The following is a 15,583-nucleotide window of genomic DNA, read 5'->3' as shown; positions in this document are numbered from 1 at the left end:
CTTCTGTGAGTTGAACTCTTTTAGGCACTTCATATTAAGGGGAAGTGTACGGTATCTGTCTTTCTGTAACTGGCTTGTTTTACATAGCATACTGTCCTCCGGGTTCATCCATGTTGCCTAAAGTGGCTGGATTCCCTTCTTTTCTAAGTCTGAGTAGTATTCTAGTGTGTGTACATAGATGGATAGGTATGCTACATTTTCTTTGTTCATTTATTGGTAGAAATTTATCTTGAATCCATATCTTGGTTAATATGAATATTGCTACAATCATGGGAATACAAATACTTCTCTGAGACCCTGATTTCAATTATTTTGGATAAATACCTAGAAATGGAATTACTAATAGAAATGGTAGTTCGTTTTTTAATTTTGGGGGGGAATCTTCATACTGTTTCCATAGCAACTGTACCATTTTACATCCCCACAACACCACGTTGGGTTTCATTTTCTCTACAGTGTTGCCAATACTTATTTTTTGTTTTCTTTTCTTTTAAGTTTTTTTAATTTTTTGAGACAGAGCCTCAAGCTTTCACCCTGGGTAGAGGACTGTGACATCACAGCTCACAGCAACCTCAAACACTTGGGCTCAAGCAATTTTCCTGCCTCCGCCTCCCAAGTAGATGGGACCACAGGCGCCTGCCACAATGCCTGGCTATTTTTTGGTTGTAGCTGTCATTGTTGTTTGGTGGGCCCAGGTTGGATTTGAACCCACCAGCTCCAGTGTATGTGGCTGGCACCTTAGCTGCTTAAGCCACAGGCTCCGAGCCTTTTTGTTTTCTTTTTTGATAACCCTCATCCTAACAGGTATGAAGTGATATCTTACTGTGGTTTTGATTGAATATTTCTGACGATTAATGATGTTAAGCATATTTTCATAATCCCATTGGCTATTTGTATGTCTAAGGAGAAATGTTATAAGAAATAGGAATATTAATGGTGAATATATTATCAGTAGCTAAAGAGGATATCTTAAATGGTAAAAGTAAATGTCTCTTACACTACCCACTGAGGTGCCGTTTTGATCTACCACACTGACAATGCTCCAAGATAAAGTGTAGTATGAGCCTTATATATGGATAATTTATATTTTTTATTTAAGATTAATATAAGAATACCAATGTTTAGGTTACATTGTTTTCATTTCTAACGTAAAGTTGTAGTTGAGTCCTTTACCTAGGGGTGTGCTGAACACCCTCGTATTGTGCACTTTAGATAATTTATATTCTTAATTGAGATACCATAATGAACTGTTTTCAAAATACATGAGATATAGAAAACTCTATTTAAAGTGTAATTTTTTTTTTTATATCTCTATATACCTAAATGTCATAGTAAGTGAGGGGAAGAGAAACTTACTCTGATTTGGTTTAGGAGATTTTGAAATGAAACTATAAAAAGAAATCTTCACATAATTTAAGCACAGCATGTTTTACCTTATGTGACTTATAGCAATAATAAGTTATAAATAGTACCATGGCTTACAATTCAGTTAAATGCAAAACTATGTTATAATTTAAATTATAATTCCAACAGATTATTACTACAGTAAAATTTACTTCATGAGGGTCTCAAACTCTCGAATAAAGAAATGCAAACGAATCAGCTGTGAGTTGCCATGTTGATCAGCTACACAGACAATGCTGAAAGACAATGTATAGAATGAGCAGGGGTCAAGGGAATTGAAGAAGTTGTATACTCATGCATGATAGGAAATTAAAATGCTTTAATCTTTTTGGAAGGTATTTAGATGACATATGATCATTAAGATTTATATCCTTTGCTTTAGTAATTTTACTTTAAGGAATTTTTTCTTAAGAAAATAATCAGAGAGCTATACAAATAGTTTCATGAAGGGCTTTCTTTACTCTAGAACAGCGGTTCTCAACCTGTGGGTCACGACCCCTTTGGGGATCAAACGATCCTTTCACAGCGGTTGCCTAAATACATCCTACGTAATATGTACATTATGCTTCATAACAGTAGCAAAATTACAGTTTTGAAGTAGCAATGAAAATAATTTTATGATTGGGGTCACCACAACATGAGGAACTGTATTAAAGGGTTGCGGCATTAGGAAGGTTGAGAACCACTGCTGTAGAAGTACTTATAACACTAAAATGTTTTTAAAAGTCTAAACTCTAAGGCATAATGGGAAGATTGAAAATATTTTGTGCTTCCATATGATTATCATAATATACATCATTTAAAGTTATCTTTTGAAATTTATTTACTAATATGGTAAAATGTTATAATATTAAGTAAAAAGAGTGGAATACAAAATTGTATTTATCTTGCATACTTTCTTTTCACATTTGTATTTTTTATTTTTTGAAATGTACTTGTCTGGGTACAAGAGGAATGAAACAAAATATACCAAAATATCAATAATTATTGCTCATACTTTTAAAATAGATGATTTTTAAAATAGTCCCCTTTTATATACTTTTTTGAAGTTTTTGAGTTTTCTAACATTAACCAGTGATATTTTAAAAGTAAAAAAAAATTCAAAGTTGTCAGTGTTAGCTTAAACAATATAACTATGAAAATGTATATTAATTATTTTGTGACTAAAATCTTTGATTTCTTTTTTGTGTGGATTAACCTATTGTTGCATTTAGTACTGGTGAAATAATATTCACTGAACATTGCATTCTCTATGGGATGGCATTTGCAAAACTCATAAATTTAGAGAACACAATTATGTCAAGTGAATTGAAATTAATGAAATGGCATCCCACACAGGCACCATAATTTGCATATTAATTCCAGTTAATGTTTTTATGGATGTGACAGACTTATCCTAGTCATATTTGATAAAACAAAAAGTAACAGATTGTGAAGCAATCAAATGTGGAGCAGTTGTTCCAGTAGGTTCTCAGTATTCCAAAAAACATCTTTGATGTGTTATTGTTTGGCACTTTGAGTTTAGTCTATTTATACTTTATAGTTTTGTAAACATAAATATACATTTGTCATTAAAAGGAGAGTTGGTACTGAATTTTTTTTAACTATAGCAAATATTTTTTCTGTTAGAGAATATAGATTTGAAATTTCTCATTTAAAGAAATTACATTTAAATTAAAAATGTTATTACACATGACCTTGAATGCTGCAAATATTGTTAAACTTATTCACTGGTTTTCTTAAACATGCCTTTACCTTTTTAGAGTCTTTTTTTTTTTTTAAGGCAGCTTGCCTCAACTTAATTTAAGGACTCTCTTGTGAATTATATGGTCTGTAGTTGATGAATTAGTCATATATGTATGTATATATATATCTATATATATATACACACACACACTTATATATATATGTGGCATTTCCTCAGAGAATTCTCTATTAAGGTAAGTTTTACCAAATGAAATTTTGTTTCATCTATGTTTCAGATTTATTTGCATACAAAAATAGATTTCTCTTCTTTTTTGTGCTTCATTTTATCTTTTTAAAATGTCTTTTGATGATTATTTCTCTTTTATTATTTCACTTTATATGTGTTTGGGCTTTCTATCACCTCACTATTACCCCCCTCCACCTATTATTAGGTTGGCTATTAATTTGTCTATTTTTTTTGAGTGTTTCAAAGAGCTACCTTTTAAATTTATTTATTTATTCTACTGTTTTTCTCTATTAGCTTTTATTAATTTCTTCTTTTGGCTTTTGTTTTACTTTGTTAGTCTTTTTCTAAATTTTTGATTTGAATATTAAATAATTTCTTTCCTTTTTTAAAAAAAAATTATGTAAGTATCTCATGCTTTGGACTTTCTTTGGAGAACACCCTTTACCATGACATGTAAATTTTAACTATTTAACACCCTGCTTTTAAATTTGCTCATGAAAAGGCATTTTTTGTTAAAATTATTATTAATTATTAGAATGCCTTTTTAAATTATATTTTGATCTGAGAGCACCATTTGTATATTCGTATATTAATTTACTACTATTAGTATATATCTGATTTTTTGATTCAGTTTGTGTTACTACCTAGACTTTGAATTCCTTTTTCATGTTTTGGTATTTGGAGATTTACCTTCTTTTGGTTCAAATTTGACAAATAAATTCTTATAGGTTGCCTTTCAACTCACCATTTCATTGATCTGGAGAAGAAAATGACTGATGGTTCTGTCTGCACAATTCAGTATTGTATTATACTAAAGTTATGTTTGTGTTAAATTCAGTTTCAAGGTGTCTATAGGATATGAACTAAAATTGTGCCTCTAACTTATGTTGGATTAAATTTGACCTTGAAAAATATTTATTGAGGATCTATTACCTGTCACATACAATTCCCATTGTTCAGGCATAAAGGAATTTTTGAGATAGCTTCTTAGTAATTATTCACTAGTAGACATTAAGTGTTAAAGTCATAGTGCCCATGTTCAAGACTAATTATGCAGCCAGACCTACAAATTGGAATCTGTTATTTTACGTGATGTCTTGGCGTTGTTTTCTCTTACAGAAATTATAAAAGTTTAAGAAACGAAAGAAAGTACTCTAAATGCTGTGAATGAGGTAGATCACATTATGCTAAGGGTTTTAAAATGCTTTGGGGTTTAACATTCATTGGGGTTTAAAATAAGGCATTTTAACTTTAAGGATTTGTATCAATTCAAGGTATTTTAATGTACATTATTTAGTCACCAGGGCATGGTCTAATGTCATAGAATTATTTTATAGACCTTTCTAAAAGCAAAATGAAGTTTTCTATAGTTCACTCTATAGTTTTCTACCTTTTAATTAAATTAACTGCTAACCATGTGGTTTTTCTTTCATTTTGGATAAGAGTGACTTTAAAGAGTGCTAAGAGAACACTTAAATTGAATCCACATTCATGTTTTTATATTCAAGGATTTCTGGATTTAGAGATTTGGGGCATTGTTTTATAGTAACTCCAAGCTTTGGACTTAGTACTAAAATTTTGCAGTTTTTTAAAAGTTCTCCTTTTTTAAAAATCACTTCCATAATGCATTGAAAAAAACTTCAGAGGCTGAGACACTTAATCTCAAAGATAAATACTTTTGAGAAAAAAAAGATTTTTGTACTTTTTGCATTGAGAATATTTGCATTTAATTTAGGACATTGAGAACATTATCTTAAATCAGAGATCAATTGTGAGCTTTTCAGGAGCCCTTGAAATGGATGGAAAACTTTCTTTATAATTACTGTCATTTATTCAATCAGTGTGCAATGATTAAATCATGTAAGGAAGCAAGATTTTGATTAAAATCCTTTCTTTAAGTAGAGGTTGAAATCTGCTGACACTGAGCCTGGGTGCTGACTTACACTCTCCTAGTGTGGGCAGATGCTTTTTTTGTTAACATGAGGAGGTAAAGAAGGGTGAGTCAGATATAAAAAACAGGGTAACTCTGTAGCCTCTTAATCAGCTGACTTTCCAGGATTCATTAGGATTGTCTTGGAATTTCTGAAAAAAGTCTTAGTTGCAATTGTTTTTCTTTGGGTGGGTCTTGAGAGTACTTATTTGGTAGTTAATACAAATTTTGGTAGCCATTTTTTCTTGAAGAAAGCACAGGTTTGGACATCATTACATCCCTCCTTTAATTTATGCATTCATTTGTTTAGTAAACAATAAATGTTTACTAAACAAATGAATACATATTTGTATTTGTTCCAAGTACTGTGCTAATTAGTATGATACAAACATAAGGCCAGAGACAAAGAAACCAGTTATGAAACTGGTGAAATTACCTGGGTCAGAAATAATGTGGTTTTCTGCAAATTCTGAGCTGGTGGGAAAGAAATTAGTAAATTCAAAAGCCAACAAGATTTGGGCTAATTGTGATAAACAGAAGAGGCAGGGGTGCCTCCTATACTTCTGGTTTGGGTGCTGTGGTGCAGGATGGTGGTGCTGTTGACTGAGGGGAATGGAGGAACAGGAGACGGCACAGTTGGAGGGTTTTACAGAATTACCTTCTGCCCGAGAATGACAGCCTGGCTAGCAATTCTCTATGGCCCAACAGGGCCCAGCCTGAGCATGATCTACTGTTGAAGCCTCATGTGATTTATGGCTGAGGTCAATGACTTGTCCTCTCTGTTTGGGTAGATATCTTCTCAGGATGGAGGTTGATGTGAGGATAAAGATATTTTTCAAAGAGATCAGAAACATAAAGTAATAGGTAACAAAAAAGGAAAGAGTTCTAATTAATAGTACTAAAGTTAAAATAAAGAGCAAAAAATGGAAATAAGTTTCACATAAAGTTATTGTTATCACCTCCTTTGTAATGTATCACTTGAAATATTAACCACTGATTATCCCCTAATAGACCTTGGGTATTCAAAAATGTGCCCTGAAAATGTTTTCAGCCAATTTACTGGCTTCTTTGAATCTGTTTATTTCCTTTCTTGATGGGATAAGCTGTCTTAGCATTCCAGAAAAATTTAGATTTTAAACTGCAACATTGGAAATGGAAATGATTTCTTTCTTAAAATAGTACCTATCCCTATAGGGCAGCGGTTCTCAACCTGTGGGTCGCAACCCACAAGAACTGTATTAAAGGGTTGAAGCATTAGGCAGGTTGAGAACCACTGCTATAGGGTTTATTTTTCCCCATTGAAACACATTATGGGATTGTTTTTGAACACCAGTCCTTGAGGCAATCAAATAGATAAAACTGGTGAATGCTGAGAATTTTAGTGGTTAACAAATTATCATTCTAAGGAATCTGCTTCCTACACCTTCTCCCACTATTCCCACCCATCTCCCCAGCCTAAAGGAGCTTGGATCTGCTATATTATAATTTTTTTACTGTTTTGGAAATAACATTGTATCAAATTTGGAACATATAGTGTGTAGCACAATTATAGTAGAAGGATATTGCACTTCTTGTGCAGAGATGACTTTTAGTGCTTATGAGGACTTTGTGGTCTTTAATCTACATAAAACATCAGGTTCATGACTCAGTATTGCGGAACAGTTCTCCTGATGCTGTGAGGATCGAGAAAGAATGTTCTTACCACTTTGTTGAGTGTGACATGATTACAAAAGATTGCTCGCAAAGTCCTGAAAGCATAAGCATGTCCTCAGGCTTGCCCTCCTACAGACATTTGGTAGCATTTATCAAAGTCTAAATACTCTTACAGTAAGCTATATGAGGATTTTTCTGATTATCCTGATGGTATAGGAGAGATATTTTCTTTTTTGATTATTATGAGATGAGGACAAAATTTAAGGTAATTGCAGCAAAGATATAGTTGATGTAGATGGCTAACTTCTGGCTAATTGTCAAGGTAATCTTAGATTTGTTCAGTAAACTCTGGCTAAACACTGAATCTTGTGAAGAATAGATAATATATTTTCTCACCAATTGATTTGAAAGAACTGTTATTTCCATACTCAAAATGTAAATAACACCAGCTATTTAATAATCCTAATTTGGTAACTAAAAATTTTTTTTTTTTTTTTTTTTTTTGTGGTTTTTTGGCCGGGGCTGGGTTTGAACCCGCCACCTCCGGCATATGGGACTGGCGCCCTACTCCTTGAGCCACAGGGGCCACCCTAAAAATTTTTTTAAAGAATCTATTCTGTGAAAGAAAGTTTAGACCTTCTTGGTAAGGTATTGTTTCACAAAGTGCTATTTGTCTTCTAGCAGCTTTTGAGTTAGAGGTTTGCCATGCACCTCAGAACTGGAAAACCCATTTCTGCTTTTACCTGACCTATACCACTGTTTTTGCAGTTGATTACTTTGGTTTAGAGTTTAGTCACATTCAGTCCTGCTGTAGGTTGCATTTGATCTTAGGTTTCTTCATGATTATGATGACATCTATGGTAAAATCTTTTCACTAGGAATGGGTTCTCACATCTACCTTTTTCTGATTCTTTCAGACATCTGTATGTAAGCGTAATGTGTTAGCACCAGACTTTACCACACAGCCTTGTACTCACGTTGAATTGTTTGTGTGTTCAAACCCCAAGCTAGTCTTTGTAAGGAGTCCTAGTTTCTTGCCAGCTTCCCTATGTGACTAACAAGGCATCTTGGGGAATGATACTGTCTTTGTTCACAGAATCTATCAGCCTTTCAGTCACACTGATGTTTGGGCTCCTTAAAAGCCACCTCCTGGTGCCTGTGGCCCTCCTTCACTCTTTAACTTTTTAGATTTTGGCCCATATTGGAAAATGCAACTGCTAAGCCATAAGCCAATATAGTTTCTGTTTCCCTTAATCCTTCATGGCTTGGATAAGTTAACATTATCAGGATTACATTATAAATAAGTGTTTATGTTCTATTAATATTTATTTAATATAATTGGTGCTTATCTTTGGGCAGGTTGGGAAAAATGTAGATTTTTAAAATTTAAGTACTTACTTAATATTTTTCTTAACAGTAACAGAAAATGAGAACATGTAGAGCCTATAACAAACTTTTATTCAACTTTTACTGGCATTTCATTTAACTTTGATAAGTTCAAGGAGGTAATAAAACATTGATTTATAAACTTTAAAAAGTTTTTTAATACTGTGCTTAAAGAACTTGTTTTAAGGATCTTAATTTTTCCTTAAGCAATTCAACAACCAAGCAAGCACTCTAAACTAACCAAGTGAAATCAGTGACGGACAGACTACCCCCAACATCTTGATATTGTCTTGTCAGGCCATGATCTGAGGAAATGAATGCAAATTTTTGATTTTTATAATTCTTTAAATTTCTAAATTTAGGAGTTAAATGGAATCTCATATTCTCTTTGCTAAGAATGTTTGCCTTTAATTTTTAAGTTTTTGAATTCTTTATTACTTATTTCTGTCTTTGGTTTGTTACAGTTATGTCTTCAGAAGACTGAGTATCTATGGAGTCTTTTAAGTGATAAACCTCAGTTTCCAGGGAGTAATATCACTCGTATTGTAATATTGGATCTAAACATATAAATTTTGCATTCAGTCAAATCCCATTAAGGCTGGATAAATCTTTTGTTTCTATTTAGATATGAAAAACTGTACATTGACAGTCAAAGTCTTCATTTATCTTTAGTTTTATCTCATCTAAAGCTGAGCATTTAGATGAGATAAACATTGAGATTTGGCTTCAGATGTTGAACATCTCATTTATCTCATGTAAAGCTCAGCTTTACATGTTGTTGAATATTGTGTTGAACGTATCAGTTGGATGAAATGAGATAGGCTGGAGTGTGTATAGGATTTACAGTCAGAGGCTGGGTGAGAATCTGACTCTTCCACTTTACCACTTTGAGCCACTTTTTGTGTCTGTATAAGAAATCCAACAATATCCCTCTCACTAGGTTGTTGATAGAATTAGAAGAGATCCCATATGTAGGTCCCTTGAACATGGTCCTTTGAATTGTTTAGAAAGTTGACCACCCAAGGAGCTGTAACAAACTGGTCGACATGCAGAGGTGGTGAACATAAGGGACTAGGCCTACTGTCCTGATGCATACATGTGGTACATGTCTGGTCTATGAAAATGAGGTCAACTAAAGGAGGTTCTACTATATTTAGATATGTTGAGATACATAAGTACTTACCATTGTGTTACAGTTGCCTACAGTATTCAATATAGTAACAAGCTGTACAGGTTTGTAGCCTAGGAGCAGTAGGTTATACCATATAGCGTAGGTGTGATTAGGCTTTCCCTTTAGGTTTGTGTGAGTATACTCTGTGTTCACACAATGACAGAATTGCCTAACAACATGTTTCTCAGAACATATCCCACTTGGTAAGTGACATGTGACTGTACTTTCATATTATTTAGGTATGGTTTAAGCCTAATCTCTTATGTTATCTTTGCAGACTATTAAAGCTAGAGTGATTATTCTGTTTTTTACATTCCTATGCAGTTGTTACATATAATACTAATATTTTTATTAGACATGAGAAAGCCTTTTTTCCTAGAAATCTCTAAGACATTTTCTTCTGTGTCATTTGCCTAAAGGGACTTGGTTTCTTTCATTACTGAAGTACTAGTAAGCGGAAGGTATTACTATAATTGGTTTATATCAAACAGAGCTTACCTCTGCAGCTGGGGTGGACTCAATTTAGGGGAGTAAACTACATTGTGAACAGGGATAATTCTTCCTCCTGAAAAATATCCATGTAAATTTTTAAGAAATCTAAAAGCTTCAGAAATACTTTTAAAAATCTAAATAGTATCTCCATTTATTCATTTTTTCATGTGTTTATTTTTAAGTCATTTTTCTGTCATTAACAGACTCATAGGCTACTGGAGGACCCAGATATATAATTTTTAACAAAGTATCATAAGTACTATAATACAAGTATAGCAAATGCTGAGGATATTCCAGTTTCTTTTTATTTGTTCTACCACATGTCAAAGTTAGTTTATATTCTTACTCTGTTCTTTGGCCCAAATTTTCTATAGCAATAAAAGAAGTTTAATACAAAATTATGGACTGCAATTGAAAAGACCTTTTCCTGGTTGGCTGTATAAAATGGACTGTGATAGCATCACAAATGATTGCCTTTTATTGTGATATAAAAAAGGTCAGAGCTGTTCTAGAGGAGGTTCACCTTAAAGACAGTAAGAATTGATCTGAATTTTTCTATATACTTTATCACTGTATTTTTTTTTGAGACATGTTTTCTTTCTGTTGCTGGGGTTAAAGTGCAGGGGTGTCATCATAGCTCACTGCAGCCTCAAACTCCTGGGCTCATGCAATCCTCCTGCATCAGCCTCCCAAATAGTTTGAACTACAAATCTGGAATACCATGCCTGGATAATTTTTCTATTTTTTGTAGCTGTAGGGTTTCACTGTGCTTAGACTGGACTTGACTTCCTGGCCTGAAATGATCCTCCCACTTTGGCTTCCCAAGTGCTAGTTACAGGCATTAGTCACCATGCCTAGCCTGCTATTATACTTTTCAAATATTTCCTCCCCTCAATTTACTTTGGTTAACTTCTGGCTAGTATATCCTCAGCATTTGCTATAGTTGTATTATAGTACTTATGATACTTTGCTAAATATTATATATCTGGGTCCTCCCGTAGCCTATGAGTCTGTTAATGACAGGAAAATGACTTAAAATGGACACATGAAAAAGTGAATAAATGGAGATATTATTTAGATTTTTAAAAATATTTCTGAAGCTTTTGGATTTCTTAAAAAATTACATGGTTATTTTTCAGGGGGAAGAATTATCCATGTTCATAATATAGTTTACTCCCTAAATTGAGTCCACCCTAGCTGCAGAGGTAAGCTCTGTTTAATATGTACAAATTTGAAATATTATATGACTAAATTTAAATGAGAAATTAAACAATAGTATTAAGAGGGCATATTTTCTGTAAAATAATCTTGACATAATAGGTAAGCAACAATTTAATATGTATATTCCATAACTTAAATTACTTAAATTACTTTTACTAACTATTCTTTTCAGTTGTATTTTATAGGTCTCCTTCTTTTGTTCAAAAAGATTGTTTATCCTTCTCTGTAGGACAATTTTATCTTTTTAGTCTTAGTAGAGAAACATGATTATGAAAATGGACATTGAAAACATATTAATAGTTCCCAAACTGGAGCTAACAGATTGTTCAGAAGCTGGGAACTTATGTAGGGAAGGAAGAGGAGAGCCAGCCTTTTCCTAGACTATGAATATAAGACAAGTGGGAATTAGTTCAGTTCATTACACGTTGAGTTTTATAATCTTGTGCTACAATAGCTTGCTATCTTTTCTTCTGTGCCCCTCATCTTATTCACTTTAATCACTCTTACATTCATCTAGAAGTTATCTTTCTAAAATGCAAGTTTAAACATTTAAGATATAACACCATCCAATTGTAGGAATGATAAAGAATCTTACTTTGCCCATCTTTTATCTGTATAGTTTGTTCTCTAGTTTATCTCTGATTATCTCCTCAGTTGCTATATTTCAATCATGTACAATTCCGCCACTTTTCAGGACATTTCAAGCATTATCACGTCATGTGCCCCCACACATGCTGTTTTTCTGACCTGGCATACTGTTTGCTTGCTGTGTTCTGGAGCAGCCCTAATTTCCTCCCGAGAGCCACTTTCTAGAAGCTGTCCATGACTTTTCCTGTCAGTTGTGATTGTCTTTAGTACACAGTTGTGTATAACTGGTACACAAAGCCTCATTCATCATTATTATATTGCATTTTGTTGCCTTCCCTCTGAATCTGTTTCCTAATTAGAGTAAAAAGTCCTGAAGTTGATTTTACATATGTAACTCCAGGATTTGACATAGTGTCAGGTACATAGACACAGTAAATATTTGTTGAATAAAAGATTAGATTGAAAGTGATATTTTGAGTTTTGTGTGGTATTTGATTTTATTTGTAGTACTTATACCATAAAACATAGATCTACCTTCTTTCAATGGTTATAAGAGGATAGAATTGTCATAGTTTATTGTCCCTTTAGTTTAGTTTTGTGTCAGTTAGTGCTGTTTTTTCTTAGCTATATACCTGCCCTCCTACACTGTACTGAAGAGACAGAAAACCTATCAGTCATGTCCACCAAACTCTACTGCTAGGAAGTTTTCTGTTAGCTACAGCCAAGGCGAGGCCATTGTGAAATATTGGAAGGCGGGAAGAAAGAAGCAGCTATTTGATTCCTGTTATTGGCTGGTATACTTTAGCATGTGGCTGTGTGTTCCAGTAGCATTGCTGTTGGGTTCCAGAGAATCAGTAGCAGTACCTTGCTGCTGGGCAGTATACACCCTGTTGAGTAATAATAGAACAGTCACAGTGGCACCTGTAACAGTGTTTCCAGAAGTTCAGTAATGGCCACAGGCTTCTGGGCCCCAGCCTAGTGTGGTAGCACCCAGGCTTTGGTTTCCAACATTGTTTTTCTTTTGTGTTTCCAAGTATGCTCTCTTCTCCTTTTGGCTTTTTTTTTTTTTTTTTTTTTTGTGGTTTTTGGCCAGGGGTAGGTTTGAACCAACCACCTCTGGCATATGGGACCGGCGCCCTACTCCTTGAGCCACAGGCGCCACCCTCCTTTTGGCTTTTTTAACCCCTCTAAGAACTGTGTAATCAATTTCCTGCATTAAACTTTCAATGCTGGAAATATCTATGGTAGTTTCTGCTTTCCTTAATGGACAACAACCAGGGTTGGTTTTAGGAAACTGAACTTGAAATCTGAGAATTTGAGATTTGTTATATCTCCTTATTAGAAGTGAACACAATAGGATCTCATTGCAAGTGGAAAATTGTCAGGGCGTGCAGAGACAGCTTAGTTATGTAACCATCAACTTTCTTACCGGAAATGAAGTGGTTATTAAAGGCAAAGCTTTGGGAAATCAAATAGCCTAGTAATTGACTGTGATTATGATGGGAATAATGACTTCTAGAACCCTGGGATGTCTTGGATGCTTTTGAATATAGTATAATAGAAAATTTATAGAAAGGAAATTATGAGTTCAGGGCTTTAAACTCTCAGTTCAAGGATTGTTAGAGAAACAAGTGATCCATGATGATCCCCCAAGATTGTCTTATCTTTTATCATTGTAGTAATAATACAGCTGAAAATAAGAAACAAAATTCAACTGTGAGAATTATAGAGTCATTGTAAAATTTGAATTCATAGCTTCTCCACCTTATATGAAAGATGGTAGACATAAGATTGTGAGAATTGAAATGAGTATAATTATGAGAACTCATCTGAATCTGAGACTTTGAACCTAAGTTTCTTCCATGTCTCTTTTATAGTTTTCCTAATGCTTGATTGTGGAACCAGCCTCTTTTTTCCTTCAGGAGATTAATTTCTCTTTGCTTAAAGAGACTATAATGGCCTGCGGTGACCTTAACTTTGCATGGAAAAATTCTAAAGGTTTAGGGAAGTAGAAGTAGGATCATATGTGACCCACAGTTACTTCCCGGAATGGGAAATAAAAAGTATCCAATGTACTCAGTACTACTGTGAAACCAATTTATAATCACTCACACTTGCATATGAAAAATGAAACACAACTTTAGCCTAGGATGAAGGAGGGAAGGGGAGGAGGAGAGAGGGAGAAGGGGTGGGAGGGACAGTAGGGATAGTAGGGGATAGCAGGGGGACCACAACTATGGAGCACATTGCAAGTACAAGTTGGATCTATCATGTGTAGAACACAAATGTGCTAATGCTATAATTGGGTAAATGAGGTGAAAGCTATGTTGATTGGTATGATGTAAGCACTCCAATTTGTAGTACAAATAATCAACACACTGAAAATAGCAAAAAAAAAGAAGAAGAAGAAGATTATTGGAAGATGTATCAGTGAAAGGAACACCAATGTCCTTGAAAAATTCTGGGAAAGCTGATTTCTGATCTCTTTGGATAAGGTGTTAGGTGCCACTATTTAATAGACTCTCTTATTTTAATGGAATGATAGAACCCAGGGGTGGCAAAGGCTTGAGTGGCAGAAGAGCCATAGTGACAATCAGAACATTGTGATACTGATCTTGTAATTATTGGTGGTGGCTAAATAGTCACCAAAATACAGCTTGTAGGGTAGAGAAACATTTTGAATCTATGAACAGAAACCTAATTTTCTTCATCCTAATAGACCATCATGGCCTCTCACTCAGGGGCTGCTCTTCAGATGTGATCTATTTACTGGCGCCCATCATCCCGATCTGGTACTTGGCATGGAGCTATCGATCTTGCAGATTCTCCTCCTCATTTTTCAATTAGCCAGGATACAATAAGCTGACTGTATTCATCTGACAAATAAAGCAGTACATTTTACCGTTAGGGTTATGCAAAATCTGTTCTCTGTAATAATCTAGCATGTATTACAGTTAATTTAAAATAGGTAAATAAGGATAAGAAATGTCATACTTTTTCCATTATCAGTATACAATTTTAAAGCAGAGAGTATTTATTAGAACTAGCAAAGGGTAGAAGAGGAAGATATTAATTAGTGCTTAAGGCAGTATTTATTTTATTCTTTTCATCTTTGATGATTGTTTTTCCAGAATTGAAAATAAAACACACAACAAAAAAACTGTGACACAAAAATTAGTTTTAAATTTTAGAGTTTCTCATCTCTATATCTTTTTCCTCATTGTATTTGCTAAATTAAAAACCAGAGCTTCTTAATGTTTTTGTGCCGACCCTTGGCAATGTAGAGATTCAATCTTAGAATCTTTTTAAACGTGCAAAATAAATGCATAGGATTATAAAGGAAATAAATTAAACTGAAAAAGAGCCATTAAAGTATTTTAAAATCTCTAATATAGTAATGTATTAATATGAATAATAATCATAGGATACAGCATTACTTCTAATAGGTAATTTAATTTTGGAGTTACTGATGAGTGTAACAATATTTCAAAATATCTATGATTTCTATTGATCACAATATTGCTAATACTACTATAATGTGTTGTCTGTATTCTTAATGGCGGGAAATTTAAAATTTTTATTAAAAGTTAGTAAAAATAAACATATGGTCTCTTTTAGATACAAATACATGGACAATATCTCCTGAATTTTTTGTATTGAACTTTTGGTGTGGGAAAGGTTTATAAATAACACTTAAAGAATCTCTGATTTAAATAGATTTATATAACCAATTACACTGAAAAATGAATATTTATTTTCTTTAGATTATATTTGCTTAACTACATATTATTTTATTTATTTTATG

At 33.5% G+C, this 15,583-nt stretch overlaps 1 protein-coding gene across 6 annotated transcripts in view; it reads left to right on the top strand.

Annotated features, from left to right (window-relative positions):
• IMMP2L (inner mitochondrial membrane peptidase subunit 2) overlaps positions 1 to 15,583 on the top strand; it is a 980,841-nt gene that overhangs the window by 268,952 nt on the left and 696,306 nt on the right. The window lies entirely within an intron of this gene.

This window comes from Nycticebus coucang, chromosome 11, assembly GCF_027406575.1.
Source record: "Nycticebus coucang isolate mNycCou1 chromosome 11, mNycCou1.pri, whole genome shotgun sequence".
Lineage (NCBI taxonomy): Eukaryota > Metazoa > Chordata > Mammalia > Primates > Lorisidae > Nycticebus > Nycticebus coucang.
The sequence above is the reverse complement of the archived record's forward strand: the minus strand, read 5'-3'. Positions and strand labels throughout refer to the sequence as shown.